The sequence below is a fragment of the Panthera onca genome, chromosome X (genome assembly GCF_046562875.1).
Source record: "Panthera onca isolate mPanOnc1 chromosome X, mPanOnc1 haplotype 2, whole genome shotgun sequence".
Lineage (NCBI taxonomy): Eukaryota > Metazoa > Chordata > Mammalia > Carnivora > Felidae > Panthera > Panthera onca.
Window position 1 is genome coordinate 38062117 of NC_138357.1, and position 22379 is coordinate 38084495.

The 22379-nt window shown below is 43.1% G+C and overlaps 1 protein-coding gene across 3 annotated transcripts in view; it reads left to right on the forward strand.

The window, feature by feature from the left end:
- Positions 1–22379, forward strand: part of DCX (doublecortin) — a 107676-nt gene that overhangs the window by 54200 nt on the left and 31097 nt on the right. The window lies entirely within an intron of this gene.

Below are 22379 nucleotides of genomic sequence, written 5' to 3' on the forward strand. Positions count from 1 at the left end.
GGGTACTTAGCCAACTGAGCCACATGAGTCATCTTCCTTTTTATGCACTCTGTTCTGTCGATGTCCCTCTCTAAACATGGTGCCCAGATTGGAAGAGAGTTCAGATATTGCCTGACCATTGCAGAGTACCTATAGAGAAACTAATTTTATTAATTTGCACATAACACTTCTGTCAAAGTCCCATAAGGTTGCAGTGTGAAGGCTATATGGTTTTAAAGTATGATTTTTTTGCAATGGAATTCTTCTAAAATGAAATCTTAGGCAAAATCCTAATTGTTAAAACACTTAAGAGTAGAATTTCTCTTGCTGAAATGAAAGGAGGGTGGGAGGTTACAGAACCTTCATTTCAACTTCCTTCTCGCTCCCCAAGGTAGCCCAAGAAGCATCCCAAGGATCTGAAGAGCATAGTTTGAAAACCATGAACTGAGTCCAATTTCTTCAGAGGATAATGAAGCCCAGAGAGGAAAAGTGACTTACTGAGGTTACACAGTGACTTAGCGAAATAGATAGAACTAAACCTGGGTCAGGGCACCTGGGTGGCTCAGTTGGTTGATTTTAGCTCAGGTCACGATCACAGGGTCTTGGGATTGAGCCCCACATTGGGCTCTGTACTGAGCATGGAGCCTGCTTAAGATTCTCTCTTCCTTTCCCTCTGCCCTTCCCCTGTTCTCACTCTCTCTAAAATTAAAAAAAAATGAAATAAAAAAATGAAAACAAAGAGCTAAACTTGGGTCTCCTAACTTCCATTCCAGAGATCTTTTCACTATGTCACTCTATTCCTCACTATTAACTCTCACACCTTAATGACTCCTATTAACCTTGGGATCAACTAAAATCCTACGGGTCCTGTTAATATCTTTCTTGCTCCATTGTATACAGTTGATTTTTTAGAAATCTAAATGTGGAACTTTACATTTATTAAGTGCATTATTTATCATCTCTCCTGGAGCTCAAGAGAACATTAGAAATCTTTGCTTTAGGCCCGTAAGTCGTGCCTTTTAAAAAATTTTCTAAAATCTTTTTTTAAGATTTTATTTTTAAGTAATCTCTACAACCAACGTGGGGCTTGAAGTCACAACCTTGAGATCAAGAGTTGCTTGCTCCACCGACTGAGCCAGCTGGGTGCCCCCAAAAAACTTTCCTACAATCTTGTTTCTGTCATTTAACATCAATCCACTTCTTTTGGGAGGGCTATTCAAGTAAAGCTATAGCTTATTATACTGACATTAAACGCCCCCGTTCTTCAATTTGCCAACAAATGTATAATCATGACCTAACTTCCAAAACTTTAGGCTTATGTATTATGACATTTCTCCTCCTTTACTTGGAGAACTCTTGCTCATTTAGTGAGACCCATTTCTAAAGTCACCTCCTCTGTGAAGTGTAACTAAGCCCTCATTCATCCTCTCTGAAGCAGAGTTGACAGGTGCCATGTGTATAGTATAATATAATTTTAATAACTAACATACTTTACCATTTTATGAATTCCTTAAGGGTCTTATGTATTATCTGCCTCTCCAGACCACGAGTCTGGGATGGCAGGTGAACTATGGTGACTGCCTACTGAGAAGGAGTGTGCATCGGGTAGGAACTCTGCTGTAAAGAGTGTTGTGAGGGATTAAAGATTTCTGCCACGGGCTCAGGAAGGAAGTATTTTGCCAACCCTGGCCCGACACATAGTCGGTACCCAAAATATGGTCTTTAGGCTATATTTTTATACCCCCCCACAGATGCCTAGTAATTTTATCAAAAGAAAAGGTAGCTGGGAATGGCTTGTGTCAACCCTTGTTTGTGTCTAGCAATCATAAGTTCTCTTGAGTGCTCACAAACAATATTCTAATAGTCGTTCTGCAGTATTTTTCTGGATATCAACATCAAGTTAATTATGGGTTTATATTTTCCGAGATATGCTTCTTTCTCTTTTCAAAAAGTAGGACAACATTTCCTTGTCTTTAGCCTTCTGGCGCCTCTTCCATTTTCCAAGAACTTTCCAGGTGGTGGTGACTCATTTGGAGAAAATGGCCCCATTCACTCGGACCTTTCAACAGCATTGTTTGTCATGGTCAGGGGCCATGACTAGGAGAGCTATTTCTTGGAAAAAGTATATTTGAATTGGGCAAATCAGAGGCTGAAGTCAGGATGGCCAATAAATGTGTTATTGACAGAGGCCTGGCCTAGAAAGACAGCCAAGTCTAGGGAGGCAGTTTTCTCTGAACCATGGCCCAGCAAGCATTTCAGATGGCTCTCCCTGTCTCTCTTCCCTTCCCCTTCTCTTGGCTCCGTGTTCTCCTCTTGCTGTAGTTTGTCTACTTTGAGCTGAATTTGGATGGCTAAAGCATAACCTCAGCACAAAAATGACCAGAAGAATGCACATCTGCCCTTGAGTTCCGGATGAGGGCCTAGGTCAGTAACTGTTAATGACAGAGATAATAAGCAAAACAGGAAACGATTTAAAGAAATTGAAGATATTACGTTAATAACAGATGTACTTCAGGCTGTATATATGTGAAAAAAAAGAGGAGTCCAGCTATGTAGACACGCACACATGAACAAAATACAGTAAAATGGCGATTCATTGGAAAACTAAAAGAAATAACTTTTCTGTGAACCCACTGTATGCCCAGTCCTGTGCTAGATTGGGAGGGTGCAAAGACATGATCCTAAAGATGTTGCAATAATTCAGCAATTGTTTCCTACTTTTCAAACTCTTTCTTTAACAAAATTTGGAACCAAAATGTAAGTGAATTTTTTAAAAGGCTAACCTTCAGTGACCGGAAAATGAAATTCATCCAAACTCTCTGTTCCAAGCATGTGTTGGTTAAATGACCCTTGATCTACTGTAAATGTGAAGAAAATGAGATCAAAATGTCTGCAGCTTGTCTCCTGCACCCTGTGCTGGGGGTGGCTTTGTACAAGTTGCAGCAAGCCTGGTGTTCGTTGGGACTGGGAAATCTCACCGTGCAGGTTCAGTCCATCTAAGGTCCTTGTCCCTTCGATGTGGATCTTACCACTTGTTTGGGCAAGAGGTACAGTGAGAAGTGGGCCTTCAGCCCTCCAAGGGGTTGTCCTGTTGCTATAAACCATTGAAATGCTGACTCCTGATCCCAGCAGCCCATGCAAGGGACAAATGTAAACAGGGGCTGCTTTGCTCTCAGTGGAAAGGTTTGAGTTGAGCTCCTTCCAGGCGATCACACTGGCTGCCATTTTATACAGTCTATTTCTGTCTTCCTGTACACATCCCTCAATTTGCATTCCTGCTTAAACTTGCCACTAGTCCTGCCTCTCTGTGTGGGAGGCGGAATGGATTTGAAGAGGGAAAAAAGAAAGGCCTTTTTGTGAGGAGGGGGAGAATACAGGACTTTCACTAGCTGTTCCTCCTGGATGCCTTTAGAGAAGCATTTTGTCTCCTGGCCTCCTTGAGGGTTGTCACAGAAGCTCTCTTTTAGCACAGAAATCATCCTTACTTCTTTGTGTATTTGACTTTTAGCTGAGTTTGAACCAATTTGACTCATTGAAAATGGTGATTGGCATAATGGGAAGATGAACTAAATGAAAGTGGAAATAGAGCTTTAAAGATGGTTTACATGAAGAGAGTGATTGGAAGGGCCCATCAAAGGCTCTCAGATATCCTTGACAAAATTTTAAAGGATATGACAAGTCTACTATTAGAGCTTTATTCCTTAGGGTTCAGTTAGGGTCCTCTCTAGGCATTACCTAGATACAGGCACTACCTGTATCCCACAACCCTGGGTGGGATACAGATTAAGCTGTGAACACTCTAGCATAAATTAGTTTTCAGAAATGTGCAATCAGCTCATCCTTTCCCAGCAACCAGTTGGACTGGTTGCCAATATATTGGACTTGGATTATTTCCCCCATTCTTAAGGGAAACTAATTTAATTGTGTAAGTTTTCAATCTTAACAGGCTCAAAAAAAAAACAATTGTTATGAGTCAAAACTTGGAACCGTGAGGCACTTTAGATGATTGTATAAACAAGGTCCCAAAGTCAACTTTTCAGACCATTAAATGTAGGTCAGAGGCAAGAAGAGAATTACATTGTTACAGAAGGGACTCAACCAAGGAGTTTCCACCAGACTGACAACTCCTGGAGGACAAGAGCTGTGTCTTATTCTTTGTTACCTAACGGTTACCATGGTGGCTAAATCCTCATAAGCGCTCAGTGAATGCCATTCAGTCAGTGAATGAATTCAGAAGTATTTTGACTAAAAGATCGATTCTGGAATGTATTACCAAGTAATTTTAGGGAGTCCTTTACTGTAGAAGGTTTGTAAAAGAAGATAGGTACAGCTATGCCCAGGATATGGAAGTAAAGTTCTCTGTGGGAGCAGAGAAAGACAGTGGGTTTTCCTTCTAGTCCTTGGATGCTATGAAACAGGATGAAGATAGTTCACATAAAATTCTCTGTCTCTGTCTCTGTCTCTCTCTCTCTGTCTCTCCCCTGCCCCTGTGTGTCTCTATCTTTTTGTCTCTGTCTCTCCTTCTTTGTCGAAACCTGATTTACTTTACCAGCTTGGCTTGGTCCCACCTTATCCACCTTCATTGCCCTTTAGGTGCCACAACTTTTGCAATATAATTATAATAATTCGCATTCATAGAGCATTAGTGCTTTTCAAGGCACTTTTGAATGTACCATCTTTTTGTTCCAAATTGAAAAAAAACCTATGAAGCAGTCAAAGTAATATTAGTTCCATGTTTTTAGATGAGGAATAAAGTGTTTAAGTGACTTGTCCATGATCACATAGCAATGTGTGACTGAACCAGGAGTAGAAGCCAATCCCTCTGCACAAATATCACCTTGAGTCTCAAAATTCAGAAATAAAGGTTTGTTAGGAAGACAGCAGTCCTACTTGCCTTCATGGTTATAATCCTCATACTTTTTGTTATTTCAAATTCCTTTTTTTGTACTCCTTTCTAGGTCTATGAGGCTGCAACTTGAGAAAGTGCCCAATCAGACATTATCTCAACTGTGGGGTCTCAGTTTATCCTCAGCTTTTTTTCTTCTTCAAACATGAAGTACATGCTTAACTAGATTTAAAGCAATATTTTGTAGGGAATCTACCTGTCTCTACTAAAGCCAGCTGACACAGAAGTCTTCTGAAATGTGCTACATCAGGAGGCATCTTCTCTTTCTTTCTCTTACAGCTTTCGTTGACAGTCACAGCAGGAATGCCTCCTGCACTAGTTGATATTTCATTGAGTCTTTTCCTTCCTGGGGCTGGCAACTTTCTCACACAGATTCAAGAGGCAACAGGTCTAGTGTAATTACCAGCCCAAACCCTATTTGGTGTCCCAGAATGGAATGAGTAAAGCAGTGTTGTACTGAAACCATGGATGAAGTTGGACCTCAGAGCCTGGGAAGGATGCCAGGACTAGAAGAGCCAAGGGCTTTGCAAAAACCAGAGGTCTAGGCAGGCTGTGAGTCATTAACCAGACAAGCAGTTAGGAACTAGGAAATAAGCTTCTTATTGGGGTTAAAGCAAGGCCAAGGGTCAAAAACTCAATAGCAATGGACAATGGTAACAACAACAAACCACCCTGGAAAATGAGACAAATTCTGCCTTAGCCCAAGAGCCTGCTGATAGTGAGCTGATTCTAGGGAGTGGACAGGCCTAACATCCACAGGTGAAAGCAAGGAGGCCATCTTTACAGGTGGGGAGTGGAGAGTGTGTGGTCATAGCAAAGGTAACATCTTCACAATTGAGAAGTGCCCTAGAGCATGGTTTCTCAAGCCTGGCACTATTGGTGTTTTGGTCCAGATAGTTCTTTAGTTCTTTCGTTGTGTGGCTCTGTTTTATGCATGTTAAGGTATTTAGCAGCATCTCTGGCCTCTACCCACTAGATGTCAGTAGCACCTACCCCCCACCCCTGCCAGGTTGTGATAACCTAAAATGTCTCCAGATATCGTCCAATGTCTTTTGGGGGTTACAGGGAGGCAAAATGGCCCGAGGTTGAGAACTGCTCTAGAATCTATGGATTGTGAAAGCTTATTGGCTAGGACCTTCTAGGATTCACTGGCTACTACTTATCTTTCAAAGAAGGAATTTAAGGTAGCAGGCATAGGCAACTGTAATCCCATCCTTCCCGAATGTTCTTTCACATCCAGTGCCTGCCTCATCCCTTCCATTAGGCACTATGCAGCTCCTAAGAATGCCGAACCCTCAGAATTTCCCCAAATCCTACTTAATTGCAAACTCAAGGATAGATCTGCTCATGGTTTTCATTCTTGGTTTACATGCAAGTTGGGACAAATGTGAAAAGGCATTTTTACTTTTTTGCATTTGAGTTCCAAAAGACATGTTAAGTTTCTCTTTTCTCATTATTTGCCTTGGGCTTTTATTTCTTTATTTCCATGTCTTTCCTACTTTCATTCTACTACATGCTTTACAATGGAAGTCTATAGCTGATGAGGTAGGACACCCAGAGACCAGAAACAAAGAATGAAAGAGGTTGGGGGAAGAACTGAGTCTAAGGATCTTTGCTCTGGAAAATAGTTGCAAAGAATATTGTACCTACTTATTTATCTTCCAACTCAGCCTTTTTTTTTTTTTTTACCACCCATCATACTGAAACTTTCATCAAAATGTGAAGAAGAAGTCCATGCAGTTTTGTTCTTCAATGTTGCCCTTGTGGTGGATGTTCGTGTCTGTCATAAGTAGGAATCTTATAAAGGCCTGTCAGAACAGCATTGTGGACAGAAACATGATATAGAAAAGACTACAGGATATAGTGCAAATGGCCCTATACTAGGAGTCCAAGCCCATGTTCGAGTCTTTCTTTTCCTCTGTGTAGACATTTGAGCTTACAAATCACCTTAACTTAGCTGAACTTCAGTTTCCTCATGTGTAGAATAGAACTACTTGTTTGCCTACATGGTAATTCTATGGCTCAGATGAGACCATGAGGTGAAAGACCATGAAACATGTAAAGGCTTTTATAAATGTAAAATGGTATTATTACTGCTTAATTGTTCTTCACACCTCTTCAATTATTCTTGCCTAGATGTCACAGGGCCCGCTCGATCGATGTCACATTCAAGGTCGTAATAACAGTTCTTTTCTCTTGCCTGCAGTGACAGACCTACTTTCTAGGTCTTCCTCTTCATATTTACTCACTACTTTCTACCCTATTCCACCCTGGGAGGCTGACCCATGTTAATAGGCTCCCTTGTCTTCTGGATACCAGTTGTATTTAGCCAATGGGGAATACTGGCAGAGAGTAGAAAAGTAAGGTTAGGCTCCCTGCCTGAGAAGTTGCTGGGCATCTTTTGACTGAAGGTCACAGCTCCAATCAGTGAGCTCTTTTCATGTAATTTTCATGTTCTTTCTTTCCTCTGGGTTCTAGTAACCACTGCCTCCTCTCTCTTAGGAATAAGAGTAATAATAGCCCCCACTATTGCTAGTCCTGGGATACTTCAGTATCCCCTGTGGCTTCTTTCTACCCTGCCCATAATCAATCCCCTTTATTAAAGCAATCCCCTTTATTTTTGTAATCAATTCCCTTTATTAAACTACTCAGTTTATCCACTCTGAGTGTGTCATGGGTTTCTTACTGGGACCCTGATGGGTACACACACCAAGTTTCTTTCTTTTCTTCTCCCCTGACCTTTTTTTAGTACTAAAATATATTCTTAGAAAGGAAGGGACATTAAGGAATGCAGTAGGTTTATGGCCATTAGTATTCTGGGCAGCCATGTTGAGAATTAGCTCCTAAGTCACCAGCTCAGAACATCCGTAATTGAGCTGTATGTTCCTTACCAATTGGGTAGTCCATGCTTTTTGTCTTATCCCCAACCAATCATTGAAGAACATCTACAAGCCATGACTCTTGTGCCTACTATCTCCCACAAAGGTCATATCCTTGCTAAATTCCAGCAACCTGGGAGGCAACCGTCTGATGCACACTCTAGTCTCTGGTTTGCTGTAAATCAGTTTGCACCCCTTTGCTTCCCTTGGACTCAGTTTGCAGAGAATGAGCTTACATCCTTTTGCTTCCCTTGGACTGGAGTCTCAGGAAGCCTGGGAAGGGGGGTACAGTTAAGCCTCTGGGATTCCACCACAGCTGCCAGCATTCTGGCCCTGGTGTCTCTGCTCATTAACTGTGTCCAACTTGGAATGTTTCATGGACTGTCAGAGCTAGAAGAGACCTCAGAAATCAACTAGTCCAGAGGTTCATAACTTAAGATCAATAGATGGGCTTTGGAGAAATCTTTAAGCCCCTAAATTCTATGAAACATTTGCTATCTATCTGCACATATGCATTTTTCTGGGAAGAAGATCCATAGCTTCTCAAAAGGGCTTGTGACACAAAAAGGACACAGACCAGCACCGCCCCCCCCCCCCACCTTGTAGGCTCTGGACCAGCACCCTCACCTCATAGCAGAGGAAACTGAGGCCCAGAGAGAAAGCAGCTTATCTGATTCCACAGTGAATCAATGGTAGGGTTTAACCCAGAATCTAGGAAGACATTAACTTCCTTTTTTTTAAAACAAATCTTTCCTTTCTCTACTGAATTCCAAGGCCATATTCCTACTATACTTTGTGCATAGCAGACACCGGATAACTTGTTAAATGCAAACTGATAACTGCAGTGGGCCTACAAGTACACTCTCTTATTTTAATTGACCCTTCTGAACAGAATCTGGAGTTGTGTGGGGCTCAGGGCCAACCTTAGAGCTTAGTGGTGCCAAGGGATCAAGCAGGGTTTTTCCACCCCAGTTCTCTCTGATGAATGGAGTTCTGTCTCGTCCCTGTTTCTCTGAGCCAACTTGTCCCCAGGGCCCTGTGGAAGGGCAGGTGTCGGTCCTGGGCATGGACTCAGCAGCCCAACTCCAGCGCCTCTGCAGCTGTTCTCATCCCTGCGAGGCCCCCAGTGGGAGCTGACACAGAGACTCTTGGAAAATGGCAAAGAAAAGCTAAGGAAAAAACACCCTTGAGCAGTGAGAGGTTGCCAGGCTTCCAGGGGAGCTGGCAGTGCCTAGCTCAGGTTATTAAATCACAGCCAGCTTCTGGTAAAATAGGGTAGAAAGTCTTACTCCCTCCCATCTCCTCTTCTTTGCTCTTCTTTCCCAGGTCTCAGGTATTTTCACGCTACCCAGAGTGCCCTACTGTATCTCCTTACCCAAGTCTCCCCATCTTGGAGATAAGTGTCTTTGCTGTATGACTTAGGTATCCAGTACGTCACAGGGAAAGAAGCCTTGAGTTCTAGTATCGGCTCTGTAACTGACTAGCAATGTGATCTTGTACAAGTCGCTTAACCTTGATGGGCTTCCACGCGCCATTTATATATTAAACAAAATGGGGCTAATGAACCAAATGAGGTAATGGAAGTGAGACCACTTCACAGATGCAGAACAACAAGGGGTCATCAGTGATCTTTGGCCATTCAAAGATAAATTGTATTAAAGGTGAAAAGAATAACCCGGAGGGATGATAGCCCTGCTGAGATGGGAGATCCTGGGTTTCAGTCTAACTGGGTTTTGTGGGGGAAAATTCCACAATGGAGGTGGAAGGAAAGTCACCGTTGGCTGTGAGAAATCAGTTGATAGAAACTCAATCTACTCTTGATGTTTCACATGATACTTTACATCCTAGAGACCTATGAGAAGAGCTTCTAAGGACCAGTTATTTTTACCAGGCAAAGCAAAAGAAAAGCCCAATCAGGTCTAGTGCTGGAGGATCAGAGGGAATCAGCCTCCGTACAACTTGCCATAGAAATAGGTAGACTGGCTTGCAGAGGGGCATAGAATTCCCAGAGGGTGGCACAAGATAGTGGGAACAGAGTATCAATCCCACCCTCCACAAGTGGCAAGTCAACACTGTTTCCTAAGGCCCTTGGCATGGCTCACACACTAAAGCTAAGCACCTTGAGGCGAGACAAAGGAAATCAGAGACAAGGTCAGTGACTTCCAGAAGTGGATGCTTTGATGGATGAAAGAGGGAGATGGGGCAAAACCCTTAGGGCAACTAAGGCCCTTAAGAAATGATCTTTCGTGGGAGAGCAGCTTGGCACTGCATTGTTTTATGCAAATAACTAGAAAGCAAATAGATCCAGAGCTTAGTAAACAAGTCAATATCTCTTATGACTTTGTCTAACATCTGGTATAGAGGACAGTGATGACTAGTGGTCTAGAATAACCTTATCATACTGTAATATCTTTAATTACCATGCTAAATTTTACCAGCTAAATTTTAATTACCATGGTCCTTGGACTCTTGCTATTACAGATTGTAATATTTTAAAAATGTTTGACTTTTTACACTTGAATTTAGTGGAGATACCATGGAGAACAAGACGGATGCTGGCTCTGTTGTTTTGGAGATTCTATGATGGTGGTTCTAGTTGAGATCAAGAGATAAAGAAGACCTCTCTGAACAGATGAAAGTTCACTTTTGCTTCTGCAATATGACAGTCTAAGTATTCTAAAAAGCCTTCCTGCTATACAATACAACCAAATCATGGATAAATTACAACAAACTATTTTATATTCTTCTTTTTTTTTAAAACAGCTCTGTTGGTATATAATTCACATACCATACAACTTGCCCATTTAAAATGTATAATTTGGGGCACCTGGGTGGCTCAGGCAGTTAAACATCCGACTTCAGCGCAAGTCATGATCTTGTGGTTCATGAGTTCAAGCCCCGCATCAGGCTCTGCGCTGACAGCTCAGGGCCTGGAGCCTGCTTCAGACTCCGTGTCTCCTTCTCTCTCTGCCCCTCCCTTGCTCACACTCTGTCTGTCTGTCTGTCTTTCTCTCTCAAAAATAAATAAAACATTAAAAAAATTTTAAATGTATAATTCAATGGTTTTTCGGGCATATCACATTATTTAATGGTTTTAATTGTGGTAAAATATACATAACAAAAGTGTGCCATTTTAACCATTTTATCTGCGCAGTTCGGTGGCAGTAATTTCACTCACAGTGTTGTTCAACAATCACTACTATCTAGCTCAAGAACTTTTTCACCACCCTAAACGGAAATTACGTAACTATTAAGCAGTAACTGCCCAATCCCTCTGGGAACCTCTAATCTATTTTGTATCTCAGTGATTTTGTCTATTCTAGATATTTCATATAAGTGGAATCATACAATATTTGTCCTTTTGTGTCTGGTTGATTTCTTTTGGCATCACGTTTGCAAGGCCCAAGCTGCATGTGTTAGAGCTACATTCCTTTTGTGGTTGAACTGTGAGAGTACAGTATGATCCCTTTGTATGTGTAAAACACATTTTGTTTACCCATACATCTGCTGATGGACACTGGTATCGTTTCTACTTTTTGGTTATTGTAAATAGTGCTCTAATGAACACTGCCTACAGGTATCTATTTGAGTCACTGCATTCAGTTCTTTTTTTTGCATATAGTGGAGGTGCTGGGTCTTATGGTGTGATACAATGATTTATAAGAAATATATATGCATATACACACATATATATTTCTTATTATATATATATATATATATATATATATATAGTCTTTGTCTTATTTCTGTCCAAGAGGTCCAAGAGCCTTGGACTATCCTAAGTGATGAGAATGTGAGAATGACAAAGGTATCTTTTGTTATAGTAATAAGGAGATTCTTGGAAAGCTCCTCAGGATGCGGGCTGGTTGCCAGGAGAATCAACTAGGTGATTAGTGTTGGAACTTTCAGTCCTGCCCTCCAGACCTCTGGAGAGGGGAGAGGGACTGGATTTTGAATGGATGGATCACCAAAGGCTAATGATATAGTCAATCATGCCTATGTAAAGAAGCCTCCATAAGAGCCCAAACGTGTGGCCGAACACGTGGAGCTGCAGGAAAAGCCACACATTCAGGAAGCACGGAAGCTCTGTGTCCATTCCCCATACCCTGCCCCATGCATTTCTTCCATCTGGCTGTTTCTGGATTATAGCCCTTATCACAAACCACAGTGTGTAGTTGATAATCACAGTTTATAGTGAGCAAACTGGTTTCCTAAGTTCCGTGAGCCACGCTAAGGAAATTGATCAGACCCCAGGAGGGGGTCGTGAGAACCTCTGATCTGTAGCCAGTCAGTCAGAAGTAGCATCTGAAGGGCAAGAGTGGGGCAGTCTTGTGGGACTGAGCCCTTAACCCGTGAGAATCAATGCTACTCCGAGTAGATAGTGTCAACACAACCGCCAGCATCTACACATACCCACACATTGGAGTTGGTAACCGGAACTTTGTAGTTGGTGTCAGCGAAGTGGGATTTGCTGGAAGGGGCCGTGGCTCATGGAAACATATGGTTTGGGAAGAGAGAGGTTGAAAAGGTGGGGGATGATGGAATTTTAATTCCTGGGTGGCCACATGGTCATCCAGGGTATATGGGACTGCAGCACAGCTTTTACTAGAGCTTTTCCTGGAGGTAAAAAGTTGCTAGTAGAATTTAGCGGTGTTTCCAACTCCTGGGCGTTGGTTCGCCACATGCATAAGGAAGTGCAAACTAATAAGACAGAGGCAAAGATATTCAGTCCCTTGGTTATTGTTATCTGTAATAGATAAAAGTAAAAGAGAATAGTGTGTCAGACCTTGATGTTAGACCAAACACCCATTTCAGTGGGTCTGAGCTTAGTCCACCAGCTTCAAAGCTGCCCCAGCCCACGCAAGGTGAAAACTGTGCAAGGGCAACAGAAAGTCCCTTTAAGACCTCTGGTCGCCAAGAAGGTAGTCAACAGGGGGAAGGGCCAAACCAGGAAACTACTGAAACCCAGGGAGTGTAGTGTAAAGAAGATGTTTTGCTTTGTGGATCAGTACCATCAGCTTCCTGAGGAACTTTTATTGAAATGGATTATGAGAATGAGAGTGGCTATGTGTGATCCAGACACACAAGAGGTTATTCCTAAGCCTGGTGGACTGGATAAAAGCCACTGTAAGGCCTGTTTACTCTGAGAAGGGGGACTGTCTCCCTCTATGAATGCCAAGTAGAATACCCCAGATGAAATAGCTGATATACTTTGTGTATATGCCCATGTAGGTCTGGTTTATGATGATCAGGATATTCACCCACTGAATATGCCCATGACCCAGGTCACGGAAAAGTCTGTAGATAAGGGGACCCCTTTCACTTGGGCACCCCATGTTGCTGCAAAACCAAAAAACAATCTGGGAAGTCTTAACAGATTGGTTATCTCAGCCCCCCCCTTTGGGGATCTTAACGGATACTAATTGAAACTTTTAGATTAATTAACAAGGGAATGGGGAGAGGCCGAGGGGAGAGTCAAGGGACTCTTCTCAACAAGGTGAAAATTCTGAAACGGTTACAGTAGTCCCCCCTCAGCCGTGGTTTCAGTTATCCACAGCCTGGAAGCAGATCATCTCCTTCTGATGAATCATGAGAAGGTCAGTAGTTACCTAATGCTACATCACAATGCCTATGACCTCACTTCATCTTATCCTGTAGACATGTTATCATCTCACATCACTGCAAACAGAGGAAGGGTGAGTGGGGTACCATAAGATATTTTGAGGGAGACCACATTTATATAGCTTTTATTACAGTATCTTATTATAATTGTTTTATTTTATTATTAACTATGGTGGTTAATTTCTTACTGTGCCTAATTTATAAATTAAACTATATACCAGGTATGCATAGGAAGAATATAGTATATATAGGGCTTCGCACCACCCACGGCTTCAGGCATCCACTGGGAAGGTCTTTGAGTGTATCCCTTGTGAATAAGGGGGGGAGTGCTGTCCTGAGATATAAGGGAAATAAGGCAAATATCAATGGGAGAAAAAACAGAAAAGAAGGAGTCATAGGGTTCGTCCTGCAGGGTGGAAATCTTTAGATGGCTATTTAAAAGTGGGATGAGGGGAGCCTGGGTGGCTCAGTCGATTAAGCGTCCAACCTCAGCTCAGGTCATGATCTCATGGTTTGTGAGTTCAAGCCCCCCCATCCGGCTGTCTGCTGTCAGAGCAGAGCAAAGCTCCCTTTGGATCTTCTGTCTCTCTCTCTTTCTCCCTGCCCTTCCCCCATTCATGCTTTCTCTTTCTCTTTCTCTCTCTCAAAAATAAAACATTTTTTAAAAAGTAGGATGAGTAAAACGACATTTATAGGGTTAAAACAAAGGTTTTAATACAGCACTACCAAAGGTTAGGAGGGCCAAAGGGTCCCCCGGCTTATTATCCTCCAGCATTAAAGGACCCGAAGCAAGTCTGCCCTATCTCCCCAAATTTGGAAAAGTGTAACCTGTGATTTATAGCATAAGAAGCACAGGTAACACAACACCCTGGGTTTGTGACTGGCATCTGGTGTGGGGAGCGAGGATATTTTAGGACTGAACCCTTAACTGTGGAATCTGACCTTATCTCCTAATAGTTTCAGAACTGAGTTGAATTGTAAGACATTCTGCAAATGTCAGAGCACTGCTTACTGGGGAGGTGGAGGAACCCCATGTCTACCCCCACCACCACACATCGAAAGTGGATCCAGGAACCCAATTATATGGCAAATCTATGTTTAGCTTTTTGAGGAAACCGCAGCAGACATTTTATGTATGTATGTGTGTATGTATTTTTAATGTTTATTTTTGAGAGAGAGAGAGACAGGGCGAGCAGGGGAGAGGCAAAGAGAGAGAGACACACACACACAGAATCGGAAGCAGGCTGCAGGCTCCCAGCTGTCAGCACAGAGCCCGACGCAGGGCTCGAACCCTTGAACCCTGAGATCATGACCCTAGCCGAAGTCAGAAGCTTTACTGAATGAGCCACCCAGGCGCCCCAGACAAATATTTTTAAATGCTTTTGTAAGTTTGCAGAAAGGAAAAGCAGGAAAGAGACAAAGAACCAGCAGGCAGTAAGGAAAAGCATGGGCTTCTCTGGAGGCAAAGCCCCATAACTGGAGCCCAGCACTTGGGATATTAACAGAAATGCAAGGGCACACAAGGTCCTGGAAAAGCGAGACACCGGAAGCTGCAGTCTCCACATTAGGCCAAGACCCTAAAAAGCAGACACACCAGAAAACTTACCTGGAAACTTGTTTGTTTCTGTCATGACTCCCGGGGGGGAAACAGAATAAACAGGAACATAGTCTTACCGCTGCCCCGGCTGCTGCTACTGCAAACATTCCCTTGAGAATTTGCAGGGCAAAGCGTGTTCTAACACAGGTCTGGAGTTCAAATTTATACTCCTGTCACAAGGGAAAGCACAGCTGAGTAAAGGTAGCCCCACATTGTTAATGCCTCCCGGCACAAGGCAGAAGCAAATCCACGCCTTTTGGGGAGGAAAGGATCCCCAACCTAGACCACGCAGGATTCCCCAAGAATTAGCTCAATCGAATAGGAGCTCACAATATTTATATATATCAAACATACAAGAAAATAAGCCGCCACAAGGGAGAGTTAGCACAAACAACAGATTTGGATTTCCAAGGATTTCAGACACTAGAATTAATCAGATACAGGACATAAAACAACTCCAGATGGCTTGTCTAAAGAAACAAAACATGTAATCAAAATGGGATAAGCAAAAGCAATTATCAGTTATGACCAGGCAAATGTGGGGGAAATGAAATAGAATTCAATGAGTGGACTAAACAGCAAATGAAACACATCTGAATAAAGAGTGATCAGCAGATCTGGAGATTTTTTTTTTTCCAGAATGGAGCACTGAGAGATAAGAAGATAGAAAAAAAAATTTTTTTTTTTTCCAGAATGGGGCACCGAGAGATAAGAAGATATAAAATATAAAGGTGAGGTTGAGACACAAAAGAGAGTGGGAAGGTCTAACGGTGCCTGGTTTTATTCATTTATTTTTGAGAGAGAGAGCCCATGGGAGAGGGGCAGAGAGAGAGTGAGACAGAGGATATGAAGCTGGCTCTATGCCGACAGCAGAGAGCCCAATGAGGGGCTCGAACTCACCAACCATGATATCACGACCTGAGCCGAAGTTGGACATGTAATGGACTGAGCCACCCAAACACCCCATAACAGGTGTCAAATTTTAAAACGACCCCGGGAGAAAGATCTAAGGTGTAACAAGGAATGGTAGGCAAATAGTACTGGTAGATATGTAGGTAAATCTAAACAATATTAACTGTATAATGTGATTAAAATAATAATTACTAATTTGTAGGGTGAAATAAGAGAACTGAGATTCTTTTTTAACGTTTATTTATTTTGAGAGAGAGAGCGAGCAGGGGAGGGGCAGGGCAAGAGAGGGAGAGAGAGAATCCTAAGCAGGCTGTCAGTGCGGAGCCTGATGCAGGGCTCAGTCTCATGAACCGTGAGATCATGACCTGAGCCGAAGTCAAGATGCGGATGCTCAACCGAGTGAGCCACCCAGGCACCCCTAAAAGAACTACGATTCTAAGCAACAATGGCATGTAATTTGAGGGCCGCACAGACTTAAATTTATGTGATGGTTTAGATTTGATTGTGAAGGGGCAGCTAGCCCTGTGAATATCTGGGAAGGTATTCTATCCTCTAGGTAGAGGGAACTGCAAGCTTGAAGGCCCTGAAGCAGGAAAGGTCTTGATGTGTTTGAGTGGCAGAAAGAAGACAGAGTCTGACTGGAGCCAGCTAGCATGTGTAGCATAAAAGATTGGATACTGTGGAGCTAAGATAAAAAAAAAAATTGGAGTTTATTCTATCTATGGTGGGCAGGCTGAAGGGTTTTAGGCAGAGGAGTGAACTGCCTTATTAGAATTGCAAAGTACTGGGGCACCTGGGTGGCTCAGTCGGTTAAACGCCCGACTCTTGATTTTGACTCAGGTCATGATCTCACGGTTTGGGAGTTTGAGCCCCGCCTTGGGCTCTACGCTGACAGTGCAGAGCCTGCTTGGGATTCTCTCTCTCCCTCTCTCTCTGCTCCTCCCCTGCTCAAACGTGTGCACACGTTCTCTCTCTCTCAAAATAAACAAGTTAATTTAAAACAAAATGGTAAAGTACAGCCGTGACCACGGTATGGAGAGCAGTACAAGTGTATGTGTAGGGGGCGGTGGGGGTGTGCGACCAACAGACTGGTTATGAGGCTACTATCCTAGTTCTTGATGTAGAACAGTGACAACAGAGAAGGGAAAATGTGACTTCTAGTAACAAATGAGTCATAAGTTTCTGGTTTGGGCAACTAGGGGAATTGTGGAACCATTTGGAGGGGAGGGAGAAATAAGAGTTTAATCTTAGACATTTAAATTTGGGATGCCCATCAGATAACCACATGGAGCTATCAAGCAGGCAGTTGAATATATGAGTCTAGAGTTCAGTGATAAGAAGGGCTTAGGGATGTTTGTTTCTGTGTGAGTTATCAGTGTATAGAAAGTATGTAAAGCCTCGGGGCTGCCTATGATCACCTAGTACATAAAATGGAAATGAAGAAGAGAGGAGATCTGAGAATTGAGCACTGGGGCTTTCAAAAACGGAGTGGTCTGGAAGAAAAAGAGAATCTAGCAAAGGAGGTTGAGGGAGGAGAAAATCCAGCAGGCTATGGGATTCCAGAAGTGAAGAGGGACAAGTGTTTAAGGAGGAGGACTTGCTCAGCTTATGTCCGGTGTTGGCTAGGCAGTTGAGTAAGATGAATCCGGAGAAATGACAGGGGGATTTGACAAGATGAAAGTCATTGTTGACCTTGACAAGTGCAGCCTTGGTCGAGTGAGGGGGATGGAAACCTGGTTGGAGAACTGGAGGTGTGGAAGAGAACATAAGACCCTATAGATGTGGAGGTACTCTGAAAACAGTGAAAATATTTTACAAACGCAAGTGGCATTGCTATTTTGTCACCAGAGATTTTAGGGAAGTTCAAGACCTTGAACATGTGATGCATGTGCCAAGAGAGGTACTGTAGAACCAAGGAGCTGTTTACCCAGGCAAGAATGTTGTCATGAGAAGCCACAAGTAAGACTTCAGGATAAGTACGGGAAAACAAAGTTGATAAGCAAGCAAGCCAGGGTTGTCTCAGAAGCATTGTCTCAGCTCACCAAGCCAACCCTGTGCCAGCCTCTGGAGCCCAACCAGGGCTGCCGGCAGGAAATGTTCCAGAATAAGAATGGCGGTAACTTTTAGAAGAAGCCGCATCCGTAAGGCTTACTGAATCTCTCATTAACTCATTTTGCAAAGCTTGCCAGCCACTCTCGATGGGCTGGATACAGTGTTGGCAAGACTGGGAAATCAGTGTGGGTTGTGTTCGTTGCCACAAGATTCCCCCTTCTTCACCACTGGGGCCACTCCTCTTCCCATAGACACTCTCTGCCCTTCTCTTCACCCTGCATCTCACTAGGAGGCAACTGCAAGGCCGGTGGATGGATCCAGGCAATTGTGCTTAGAATCTCTGTGACTGTAGTTGATGAGATGCAGTTCTTTCTTTCTGGGACTCTTAAGAAAAGACGTGTTCCGGGGCGCCTGGGTGGCTCAGTCAGTTGGGTGTCTGACTCGATTTTGGCTCAGGTCATGATCTTGCAGTTCATGGGATGGAGCCCTGTGTCAGGCTCCGCGCTGACAGCATGGAGCCTGCTTGGGATTCTCTCACCCCCCTCTCTCTCTGCCCCTCCCCTGCTGGTGCTTACTTTCTCTCCCTCTCAAAATAAATAAATATAAAAAAAAAGAGGAAAAGACATGTTCCTGCCTTTATTTGTGCAGTTACCTGGAATCCCCTTTACGTCTATCTCCATCAACCTATATCCCACACATCCCTCAAGACCCAGATTCTTTGTGGGCTTCGCCTTTGTCACCTTCTCTATGAAGTCTTCCCACTTCTCGTGATTAGAATTGTTCTCTTTGTCTTCTGTGTTCCCCCGGCTCTTTGTGTCTCTGTAACAGTGCTAACAACAGTCTGCCTCGTATTCCAATTATGTGTGTAGTTCTGACTCGCTTATTATGCTGGCAATTCTGAAAGCAGGAGCCTTTCATTGTGACCGACTATATCTCTCACAGAGTCCCTTTGCCATAGTTAAGTGCTTCATGAATGAATATTAGTGGAGTTGAACTTTCAGTGAAAATATTTTGCATGTTGAAAGCGAGTCTCATACATATACAAGACCTTGCTTCTGAGATAACATTTCTCTCTGCACAATTAGATCATGAAATGTAGAGTCTACTCTACAAGAACTAACCGCCAGCATCTGTAACATGTGGAGAATCTAATTAAGCTTAAATCAAGCCACGGAGTGAATTTGCCATTCGCAGCTAATATATCTGCTGTTTTTTTTTTTTTTTTTAAAGGAAGAACAGTGAGTTAATGGTTCAATGTTAATATGAGTTGATTTTATTGATTTTGTGCGGGCAGTTCATTAATTACAAAGACAGGCATTATGATCTTGTGCTCTCGTCCCTGACTTAAAGGCCCGAGTGTGACTCACACAAAAGCTGATGTCAGCAGGACCCTTGATCTCTGGGGATGCTGTAAGTGGTATCATAATGATTATTATTTTTACCACTTCTGATGCCACCTCATGACTGAAATGTTATCAAAAAAATCCAAGTTGCAAAATTCTACATTTGCAACGTAGGCTAAGGTGGACTTTCTGTCACGTTACCTCCATGGAATTTGCAAAAGCAGGTGTGAGCTGAGTTTCATTTGGGAAGTGAGCTTCATTTGGGAAGAGAGCTCCATTCTTCTCCTGCTCCTTCTTCTTTTCCTTCTCCCTTTTTCTTCTTTTTCTCCTCTTCCCCTCCTTCTCCTTGTCCTCCATTTCCACGACATTCTCCATTGCCAGTTACAGTAGTGAATAGGAATTTTCTTGTCTGTAGATTCAAAGTATGATCCATATACATGTTTTCTTTTCTCAGTCTAGTAAAATGTTCTGATGGATATCGGGCATTGATTACGACACATGCGGACTCTCCTATTTAGGTTGTATACGAGCCTTTGACGTCAGGGCTTTACGAAAACATGTTCTCTCAGGCAACTGAATTGCTCTGTCCGGAATTGAATCAGGACACCTGAGTGCTGGCCTCAACTCTGCCATGAGCCATCTGTGTATCTTTGGGCCACTTTGACTCTCTGTGCTTTGGGTTCCTCATATTTAAGACAGAGAGCTTTTTTTTTCCCAACTCTGTAACAAAGACAGGGAGGGCTGTTGTGTCTCAGTATCCAAGGCATTTGGGAAAGCTGGGTATTCACATGCACAATGTGAACTTGTCTACATTTGGGAGCCAGTAAAATGTGGGGAGGGATCACACAAGAAACCTGATGCTGAACAGCTGGATTGCAAAATGAATGTTTTTGAAGCCAGCCACACCATTGTGAGTTTGTCAGAAGCATAGGGGGGCTTTGCCTTTCTCAGAAGCTCCCCGAAGGAGGGGTTATCCAAAGGCTTTTCCCAAAGCCTGGGTGGGGGCAAAAAGGCTTGGGGTTGGAGGAGGGTGGGTCATTGTAACAGCAACCCCCAGAGCAATCTGTGAAGGCTTTGTTGTCCTACAATAGGGTATCATGGCGTGTCACTGCAATGACTGCTTTTGAGCTTTTGGTTTTTCTTCTTGGGAAGCAATTTCCACCAGCACCTCCAAAATGAATGCTCTGGTGCCTTTTGGGGAAGGGTTGATGTTTGAAGTGTTTACTAAATTATTTTCATGGCCAGTAGTTGGTTGGGGTTTTTGATTTCTTTTTGAGCCAACCTCATTATTTACATTTTCCTTTAAAATCGTTCATTTCATCTAAGTTTTCCAACTAATTAGCATATTTATGCAAAGAAGAACTTCTGAATGCACAATCATCGCTCCTTTCTTGTTCCTAAATTTGTGTATTTGTGTTACCTTTCAAAACCTTTGAATGCTAGTTCTTGTTGTTTGCCAAGATTAATTTCCTTTTTGTTCCTACTTTGCTGCGTTTGTGTAAACTTACAAAGCCTCCTTCTTATTTTCTTTGCATTTGGTTGAGACAAAAAGAGCCTTGCTGAATTCTCACTCTACGGTAAGCACTCTACCACAAACCATGGGGACGTGCAGAGAGAGGGATAAACTTGCCTGTTACATTCGGGAAACTAGTGCTTGAAAGGGAAGGAGCAGGTGAGCACTCATGAGAATACAGGCAGGTCTTGAAACAAAGTGCTACACCCTAGAGGCCACTAGTGGAGGGGCACCCAAGGATGAGGCTTCCTTAACTCATAAGCAAAACTAAAGTCAGGGTCAGGGCCAGCATCGAACATGAGGGCATGGCAGAGATCTTCAGGGTCAAGGAGGTGCCAGGGGATAAACAATTCAGAGACACACAATGTATCAAAGTTAGGGGCTCCAGGTTTTATCGAGCCAAGGTCCGGGACGTCAGGTTGTGAGCTCCATGGAGTCGTGAACCGTGTCTTAAACATCCTTGTTTCCCCAGTGCCTGAACTGTGCATGAGTTTTGTATTGCTGAGTGGCCAAAAGGACAGGCTTTGGAGTCCGATAGATCTGTGTTCGTTTGGCTTCATCACTTTCCACCTAAGTAATTTACTTATTGTCTCTGGGCCTCAGTTTTCTCATCTGTGAGACAGCGATGACAATAATATTGACCTCTAGGATCTGTTGTGAGGGTAAAATGAGAGGAAAGATTCGGAAGTACTTAGCAGGGTGCCTGTCACAGAATAAACATTCAATTTAGGGGTAGCTCTAGTTGTCATTACATGAGTGTGGAATGAATGGGTGAGGGACAAGTGGGCTGTAGGATGTTGGCCTATTTGATGAAGTCAGGACCCACGGCTGGGAAAAGGCTTATAGGAGCAAACCTGGCAGTCTTCCAAGTCTTCCCTTATCTTGGCATCTCCTGGATGATTGGGAGGCTGACGCAATGGGGATAATCTTGAAGCATCTCTCACTTTGTGTAAATCTTGCAATCATCTTGGCTAGGCAGATGAGGACTGAATAGAACCTGGGTTGGGGTGGGGGATGGTATTAATGTGCACATTTTTTTTCAAATGTGAAATATTGCTCTCTGCACCCAGCAAGCTGTTATTACTTTGTGAGCACTGTGCTTTTGGAAAGCCATCGCTGGCAGCTTGAATGGGTAGCTTAGAACAATTAGAAGCTTTGAACACTTTCAAGCTAAGGATTGGGATAAGAATGTTTTGACTCTATGGTTTCTCCTGGGATTTCCCTCGTGTGCTGGACTAATTATCAGATGTAATTAGGAAGCTGAGAAGTGAGGAGACTATAGTGAGCAACATACTTTCCCAGGGACCCTCATTTCTTTGCGCAGAAAAGGGTTGGGGAGACTATCTCTCTGTTGTGGAGAAACAGCAATGCATAGGGCACTAGAGGGTGGGAAGGATCCTGGGAACATGGCTTTACCAGCAGAGCCTCAAGCCTATGGGGACTCATTGCTCTTGATTAAATTTTAAGTGGTCAGGACAGTTTTCCCCTTCTTGTTCTTGAGGGAGGAATGGTATTCTGGGTCACTTCCATGTTCTTGGTCCATTTTTAGCAAAAGTCCAATTTTCATGGGTGGAAA